The 9,838-nt window shown below is 38.5% G+C and overlaps 1 pseudogene; it reads right to left on the bottom strand.

Annotated features, from left to right (window-relative positions):
- Positions 1–276: 276 nt before the first annotated feature.
- On the bottom strand, positions 277–713 carry LOC105301525 (annotated as a pseudogene).
- Positions 714–9,838: the final 9,125 nt, after the last annotated feature.

Raw genomic sequence — 9,838 nt, 5'->3', positions numbered from 1 at the left:
ACCTGACTACAGAGGAAGCTGGGAAATGCTGGCAAACACACAGATTTGTCAGAACACCGATTGTTTCAAACACATCCACCTCATAGGGTTGTGAGGACTGAACGAGCAACTGAACCTCATAGGGTTGTGAGGACTGAACGAGCAACATGCAGATATTTTTTCATTCCATTTTAGCTAGATTTTCTTGGGTTTTGTTTCTGCTTTAAGGGAGGCAATGCCAGATGGCAGAGTTTTTATGGTTTTAGTTACCACAAATGAAGCATGCACATGAGCTGTCTATTCATTGTCTTCCCTGAGCAGCCTGGCATTGGGATTGGTGACTCTGATGGCCAGCTGACTGCTCTTTCCACAATGGCTTTGTGGTTCTTGGAGGAAACAGTTCTGAGCAGTTTCAGCACAGTAAGATCTGTTGCACATTAGCAGCACTTCTAGCTGCATGATGTTGTGAACCAAGAACTTTCTGGAAGCCACTGGGAAGCATGTGCTTTGTCTTCTCATTGTTCCCATAACCAATGTTGGGCATCACCGTGTGGCCCTTGAATCTTTTCTGCACCTTGTTGTTAATGACTGTTAATGACTGCCAGTTACATGTTGTTAATGACTGCCAGTTACACTTAATGTTGGCATATCGGTCTTACTGGTGCTGGATGAACTTCCTGGTCCATTTTCGATGCTTTTGGGCTTAGGAGAGTTCTGAGGGCAACCATGACCCCAAATAGGAGATGGCTGCCACCTCTGTAGGCAGCACCCAGGAATAAGGACAGGAAGGTGATTTACTTGTTATTTTTTTTAAATAACAATAGATACAAAATTAATAGACGTTCATTATAGAAAAATTACATAGTACACATAAGCAAAAGAGTAAAACAAAAACTTCCTAAATTCTCATCACCTAAAGATAATAGCTACAAAAACTGAGCCTTTTATTTTTTTTTACAAAAGTAAGATTTTGTTTTTCACATCAATTTAGAACATTTTTTTTTTCTTTAACATGATATAGTACAGCCCGTTTGGGTTGTCATTACGTATACTTCCACTTCTTCGTTTTCAGTAACTGTGTGGTAGTGAGTGTTACAGATGTACTATAGTGTTTTTTAAAAATTTTGCCAATTGTTGGCAAAGTTTGATTGCTACCATAATCAACACTGCGATGAACATTTTATGCTAAATCTTTGCACATGTCCTTGGCTATTTCATTATTAACCTGGGGTTTCCCACTTACTTTAGCTCTCTGTGTTAGAGCTGAGCATACACAGCAGAGAACACATGGCTGGTCATGCTAGCCATTTAATCAACCATGCATATTGGAACCAGTGGAACAGGTTGGTTTTACTGCTATAAAAACCAGCCAACCCTAGCTCTGACTCTTAAAATTATTCCTCTTCCCTGGAGATTATGTGTGCACGTGCGTGCGTGCACACACACACACACACACACACACACACACACACACACACACGTGCGCGCGCGCAGCCCCCAACTCAAACATCCTCTGGCATACATATTGAGGGAACTGCCTCATGCATTATCTCATATTTGTAAGAGAATAAACTGTCATCTTTGCTTGAGTCAAGAGGAGTCCCTGGTAGCATGGGGTGTTACTATTTATATAACATGTTTTATACATGCTAAGAGGTGCCAGATGTATTAAGTAGATGAGAGTAACTTGCACAATGATATAGGATCAAGATATAAAATTATTTAAAGTTTTTTTTTGTTTGTACAATGAATCTTCTATTACATAAAATCTACAGATCAGCTTCCAAAGAGAATTTTCAAAAATAGGGCAAAAAACTTTTATAAGAACTATTCCTCTCCTGTCAGAGCTTTTCTTATTCTTACCCCTAGTTAAACAGGGCTCAGATAGAGGTCAGTAAAGCTCTGCAATGATTGTACCACCCTCTATTTTTAAAACGCCTCAGCTCCTTGGTTGCTTACACAGGATGATTTACATAAAATTTCCTTGTCCCACTGAGTCTGTCCCCAAACCTTCCTCTGCAGCTTTATCTCCTGCTTGTTTCTCCTTTCTTAATGATCCGCTATGGATTATAATAGTTTATAATTAGTTTAAATGTCTGTCTCTCTCTCCTCATAACTTATCTTTTGAACCACAAGATCCTGTCCCTTTCCTCTGCCTACATCTAAGAACCTAGTAGCTGGCATACAGCAGGCAATAAATAAATCTTTGTCATTAATAATAGCTAACATATGATAAGAAGTGCTAGCACTTATTATGTTCTAAGAGCTTTACATGTGTTATCTCCCTTAATCCTCACAACAATCCATGAGTTTGGTGCTATTATTATCCCCGTTACATGGATGAGGAAATTGAGGCTTGGAGGTTAAGCACCTTGCCCAGGATTGCAACAATCAGCAGATAGTAGGACTGGAATTTAAACCCAGCCAGTAAGGCTTCGAAATTCTGGTTCTGACCTACACTGAATAAAATTCATTATAGCATATAGTCGTGTTAACCATGTCATTGGGACAGAGACCACATGTGGGGAAATAGTTCAGTTTTCTTGATAGGTGTAAAGGCTTCATAGACCAGCTACATCTATTTAAATTCTGTTTTCACCACTTAGTAGCCTTGTGAGTTTGGGGAAGTTACTTAAATTTTCTAAGCCTCTATTTTCTCATCTATAAAATGTGGATAAAAGTGGCCCCATCCTGATGAGATTATAGTGAACATTAAATAATATAATCCTTATTAAGTGTCTGGCATATCATAAGAGCTCAATAAATACTGTATTCACAAAGCTATTATTACCAGATCATAAGACTCATGCTTACTGCTATTTTCTGTCCTGGAGTGAATATTTCAAATGCTTTGGCAAAACAGGACAATCATTCCCCAGTCACCTGCTTTGCGCACAAGTCTGTACATGTGCGTGTATTGGTCACACTATATGAATATAAAATTACAAAGTTCCTAATCGACCTAGAAGGCCTCCCACAGTTTGCTCTGCACTAGCCATATGTGTTCTAGCTTTCCAGGGCAGCATCAAAGAGGGTTTCACAGTCACTATTGCACAATAACTCTCAGGGACCCTCTAATTCCAATATTCCAGGAGTCAAAGATTAAGGCCTCAGGTAGTCATGAAAACTTGGGAGTAGCGTAAGGATTGGAGGCAGCTCCATCCAGCACCCATCAGCTAATAAGACGTAGCATCAACCCCACAAGCCTGTTTGGGCTCAGCTTTCCAGAGACTAAATTCTCACTGGATTCTTCTCTCACCAAAGGAAGGTGGGTAAGATTTGCCCATGACCTCATATCTCCTCTTGTTTTATTTCTAGTAAGGTCTAGGCAGCTGTGCTCTGAAAATATAGCTCTGACTAGAAGAAATATGATCTCCTTTCTTTCATCACCAAAGCTCCAAGTTAAAGCCAAAAGTAAACTGAACTTCTGAAAAGGGAAGGGAGAAATCAGCTAGCACAATTCAGAAGGGTGCTGGGAGAAAGAGCAAGGCAGAGTAAACAGCACAAAAGTTTCTCAAAAATGAGGCGTCCCTGGGCAACGGCGACAACCAACACATGCAGAGCCTCCAGCTTGTACAAGCAGGGAGCTCAGCTCCTCTACCCCAAAGTCCAGCCTAACTCAGCCTTGAGTATTAGTCAGACTTTATTGATGAAGAAAGGATTTAGAGGACATTGTAGTCTGTCTGGGATCAGGTGAATTAGTAAAGGGTATGAGGCTCCAGACTGTTTCCTCTGTTTTTGTTTTTGTTTTTTTTTTCCAGAGAAAGTGGTTGCTGAGAGGGGTGCATAGGCTCATAGAATGTTAGTGCTGGAAGGAATCTACCCAGTGGTGCCCCCTCATTTTACCTGAGGAGGAACTAAGGGTCAGAGTGAATCATTTGCCCAACGTCACAAAGTTCACCTGCGGCAGAACATGACTGCTAGTCCATCGTCCTATTCTGTCACCCTCATGATGACTCTTCCTGCCTCCTGCAGCTGACTCACCCATAGCCCTTTCATCCTACCCACTATTCATGCTTGTTATGATACAGGTTAATGTCGAAGCTGTAACACCCCTGGTGTGCTGCAGAGTGGAAAAGAGGATATATGACAGAGTTTCATAGGAAATATGAAGTCCGTTTTTCTTCCTTCTTGTGTGGAAATCAGTTTCATTTCGGACTCCATCTATGGAGTTCATTTTCCACCCAAAGGAGAGACCACAGGGATCCCAGACCAGAGCTATACCACCCAGGGAGGAGCTTTAGGTAATCAGACAGATGGAGGGGCCAATAAAGTTACCAAACACTTGATGTAGCCATTCTTTTACTACATGTGGCTAATGATTATCAACATTTTCTTAATAAGAAAAGAAAAAGAGAATCATTATCAGAGGTCTTCAGAACTTTTGAGTGCTTACTGTATGCAGGCAGTATTATTTAATCCTCAACAACAACACCAGGTAGTTACTGTTATCCCCATTTTAAAGAAGAGGAAATTGAGGCACGGAAACTTGTCCAAAGTCTTGCAAATAGTAAATAATCTGATTCCAGAACTTGACTCTTCATCACGCTTTTGTTAACTCTCTTGTAAAACTGTGAACATTTTTCCTTTATAGCATGAGTTTAGTCATCCTCATCTAGTTCTGCTCTCTTTGTCAAGTACTAAATTAAAGTACCCATCCTAGTATTACTATTGATCAATACTTGAAACAAATCTGTTGGTAACAGTTGAGATGCTGGCGTTCAGTTAAACTGCCGTCCTTACAAAATACTGCTTTGACACGATTTTTTTTCTGTTTGAATCTGCTACATGCTACATAACTATTGTGAGAATGTTGGTATATTTCCTTCCTGTCATTTCTTTTTTATTTAACACGTATAGGGGAGGAAAAACTTTCTTCTCTATCCTTCTATGTTCAGTGCTGAAGAATTTGCAATTTAGACTGACAAAGGACAGATTAACAGGAGAATATAAGTGTTTACTTATGTGTGCAATGTGCGTAAACACTGGGGGACTCAGTAATGAGTAACTTAAAGGGGTGGTTAGAATTGGGGGCTTATATGCCATCTTAACAAAGAATGATAAATTTGTAGAGAAGTGCAAAACAAAGGAAATGGGGTTTGGGCTCCTGGGGGCAGTAAATTGTGGGAGGGTAAACATATGGGGAAACTGATGAAGTATAATAATTATTTCAGTAAGATTTATTTGTGCAGACTCATTTCGATGCCGCTTTCTGTCTTCAGTGATAAAGACTGTTCTCTTCCTGGTCCAGGAGAGGGGAGAGGGAACTCCATCAAAAAGGAAAATTTACATCCTGCGTTTGGACAGATGGGGGAGGGCACAGAGCTCTTTCTATGTTTGCTGCTTCTTAATTGTCTTCAGCTCAAAACAAGTTTTATGCCAAAGTGGAATATTTGGGGTGGCATATTAGGGCCCCCTTCACAATTAAAAACTGCAGGGCACATTCAACTTCTTAACTGTCTCCTTGCCTCCCTCGCATTATGTTGGGTGTGGCTATGTAGTCTTATAAACTACCTTTTTTAAAGAATAAATAACATTTCATTGAGTAGGTCTCTATCATTATTTGCTCATGATAATAAATAAATAGGGAACATAAAGTCTTATTCTGAGGTATTTAGACTCTTTCCTAATGTCTTATGTTATCAATAACTGCATTATACTGCATCTTTTCTTTACTTACTAGATATATTTTATTCCAGTTTAGTTAAGTTTTGATTATCTTAAGGAGGCTCAAACCATGGTTTATATCGTTGTGACTTTAGGTAGGAAGAGTTTAAGGAAATGTAGATGGGCCATGAGCCAACCCAGAAGTCTCAGTAATTTCAGTAAACAACATGAAAGGCCTGCATAAATCAGTAACAACAAGAGGAGTGAGTTGCCACATCAACCAAGAGAACATGTGCAAGTGATTTAGGAAGGTTGGGAACATCACCAGGTCTTATACTTACTTAAAAGGATAGCTTGGGATTTTTAAAATGTGAGATATTGATAAATGCTTTATATATCTCCTGCTATATGAGATTCAAAAAAAAAAAGAGTGGTATTTTCCCTTCAGTCTGTCCCAGTGGTATTCAGAGTTTGTTCAGGCCTCCAGTGGCCTGAACAGCTTTCCTGATACTAGGCACCCAGAAGGACCCCCCCACCCCACCCCCTTTGCCTTCTCGTTGAGGAGGTGGGAACCCATTTTGCTCAATCACTTTTTTACTGGACCCTTCGGATTCCTGTAGACATTTGAACTTGTGAACCCCATTTTGGGAAATCATGATCAAATCTTGGCAGTCTCTCTTACCTCCTTGCCCATCCACATGGCAAATTCAGTTGCCAAATTCTTTTAAATGAGTATCTCTTCTCCAGTACTCCTGCTCCTGCTCTAAACTTTATCCACATTACATTACCTCTTGCTTTGTCTATTTTAGTATTCTATTTGGCTTCCCTGCTTCTAGTTTTTCCTCATTTCAATTCATCCTACATATCACTGCCAGAGATTGTTAATGTTCCTAAAATAATACCACGTTTTGACCCTAAATAGTCTACTGTCTCCAAGTTGCTTGATGAATTAAGTATGAACTATTCTAACAAGATATTCAAGGCCCTCTACAGAATGTCCATGTAGCAAAGGCTGCTAATTTGTCCTCTCTCTCCTCCTTAATAAGAGACACTCTATCTCTACTGAATGTTAGCCAGACATATGCTGCTCTGAATAAAGACTACATTTTCCAGCTTCCCTTTTAGTTAGGTGTGGTCACGTGACTTAATTCTGCCAATAAGGTGTAAGAAGTGACAGAACTTCTGGGAAATATCTTAGGGGAAGACCCAGGCCTTTTGCTCTCCTCCTCCTTCTTGCTGGCTGGGATGCAGATGTGGTGGCTGAAACTCAAGTAGCCATCTTGAACAATAGATGAAAGCCACATGCTGAAGATGACAGAGCCTGTTTCCCTGACCTGGTGGAGCACATCAGTCCTGAATTGACTATCTTGAGACTTCTTTTATAAAGGAAAAAAAAAATAAACTTCTATTTTCATTGTTTTGTTTTATTGTACTTTTCCAAATATGCATTTTAACAGCTTTATTGAGGTATAATGGATATACAAAAAACTGTACATATTTAATGTATACAATTTTATGAGTTTGTATGTATGCATACACTTGCGGAACCATCACTGCAATCAAGGTAACAGATATGTCCATCATCTCCAAAAGTCTCCTATAACTCATTGTTGTAAGATTACTTAACATGATATTATCCTCAAGAAATTTTAAGTACACAATATGGTATTGTTAACTGTAGACACAATGTTGTACAGTAGATCACTACAAAATGTTCATCTTGCATAAGTGAAACTTTATACCAATTGAACAACTCCCATTTTCCCCTCCCCAACTACCATTCTATTCTCTGTATCTATAAGTTTAGTTATTTTAGACACCTCATTTAAGCAAAATCATTCAGTATTTGACCTACTAGCTAATATCATATGGCATAATATCCTCCAGGTTTATCTATGTCATCACATGTGACAGGATTTCCTTCTTTTTTTAAAAAATGTGGAATAATATTCCATTGTGTAAATATATCATTGTTTATCCGTTCATCTGTTGAAGACTTTTGGGTTATTTTCATATCTTGTGAATAGTGCTGCAACGAACCTAGGAGTACAGATATCTCTTCGAGATCCTGAATCCAATTATATACCCAGAAGTGGGATTGCTGTCCAAATGTGCATTTTTAATAACAATTTATTGGGATATAATTCAAATTTCCCCCTTTAAAACTGCCAACTTCTCATAGATTTGTCCCCTATCCTTTGGACTCATAACTTGCTTATTTATTTATTACAGTTGGCCATGTTTAGTAATTATTATGTACCATTCACATCTCCTCTACTCATATCCTATAATACCTTGCAATTTAAGGAGCTCAATTGTTTATTTCTTCAATTAAGACTTGGTGTGTTGATTATATTTATAAACATGAAAATATAGGTTAAGTTTAAATTTCAAGATGAGCAAAAATCAAATAGTATATTTGAGAAACCTATGCATATTTTTACTTATTCCTAGAGAATGGATATTCAAGGCAACACATTAAATTTGAAGATATTTAGCAACGTTAACAATAGCATTGAAACAGGATCTGAATTAATAAAATTGTCAATTGTTCTTTCATTATGTAGATTTTAGTCAGGGTCCTGACCTAGAAAAAAAATGGAGCATCTCTTATGGTTAATTAATATTAGTAATCCCATTTTGCAAATGAAGAAACTAAAGCCCAGAATAAAAAAAACTACTATTTCAGGAAATGGTACCTCATTATTTAATATTATCTAAAGATTTTAATCATAACCGGTTTCCTGCAGTTATGAGGATCTTTCTTCCCCTACATTAATCAACACTTCTCAAAATGTGATGTATAGAAGACTACAGATGCTTGATTAATGTATGGATTCTGGGCTCCCACCCTATGTCTATGAATTAGAGTCTCTGGAGATGGGGCCCTAGAGTCTGCATTTTTCAAAGCTCCTCAGAAGATTTTTTTATGCACACTGGAGTTTGAGAACCTCAACTCTCCGTAATTAATGATACATTAAACCAGAGGATCTCAGCCCAGGCTAAGCGTCGGAAGCCCCTGGCGGGGGCTTGAATTACTCTGTTCCTGCACCCCATCTGGAGAGATTTTGAAGCAGTCAGCTTTGAAGACGTCTCCATTCTATTCTCACTTAATCAAGTGTCAACCATCCAGAGGTTTGGAATACAGTTGACCCTTAAACAACACAGTTTTGAACTGCACATGTCTACTTCTATGTAAATTTTTTCAATAAATATACAGTCAACCCTCCATATCCACAGGTTTCACATTTGCAGATTCAACCAATCACAGATCAAAAACAGTAGGCATTTTCAATCCTCAGTTAGGAATCCTTGGATGTGGAGAGCCAACCGTAAGTATTTTCCTACACTGTTTTATATAAAGGACTCAAACATCTACAGATTTTGGTACGGGGTTCGGTCATGGAAGCAATCTCCTCAAAGATACCTAGGGACAACTGAAGTTTTGGGGAGTCAAAAGTTATACTAGAATTGTCAACTTGCGGGGGTCAGTGTCCTTAAGCCTTGCATTGTTCAAGGGTCAACTGTAATTGTTTAGTGGACTATGCATTTGGATGAAAATTCAGTAAAAGATTTTTTTAAAGATCTAAAAGATCACCTAAGGCATTGAATAATATTTGGAAATAGAAAAGATTCCTTTATGTTCTTCATGCTAAGCCAGCCCAGCCATGGAAGAAAGTTGGAATATTATATTTGAAAAGATTTTCAACAGGATTGTGTCAACTTCCCAAAAGAGCACCAGACAAACCTGTTAATCAACAAAACAAAACAAAACAAAACAAAACAACGACAACAACAACAACGACAACAAAGCTTCTTAGCTTCGTAAGAGAGAATATATCACCTCAACATCCAGGTTGTGTCTCAAAGGGAGAAAGTTGAGAGGATATTTAGAGAATTTTAAGGCCTAGAATGGATGACTTTAAGGCAAGGCTTGGGCTGGGCAGAATTTATAACACAATAGCTGTGGGTTGTTGAGCATGGGGAGGAGAGGATGTTAAAGCTAGTAAAGCTAGCTGTTACTCTTGGTAAGTCATTCAAACTGGTTCTTACTATCCAGGAGCAAGTATTTCCTGGAGCAAGTAGGTCAATTATTTGGTCTGGTCTCAGGATTATTAAACACAGGAGAAAAGTATGTCTGTTTCCATTCTAACTGAAGTGAAAATATTTGCACTGAAGCCTCAATTTTCCATAAAAATCCACTTTCCAGATTTTAAGTTCTATGAACACTGTGGTAGAAATCAATTAACAT

This window comes from Pteropus vampyrus, unplaced genomic scaffold (genome assembly GCF_000151845.1).
Source record: "Pteropus vampyrus isolate Shadow unplaced genomic scaffold, Pvam_2.0 Scaffold242, whole genome shotgun sequence".
Lineage (NCBI taxonomy): Eukaryota > Metazoa > Chordata > Mammalia > Chiroptera > Pteropodidae > Pteropus > Pteropus vampyrus.
The sequence above is the reverse complement of the archived record's forward strand: the minus strand, read 5'-3'. Positions and strand labels throughout refer to the sequence as shown.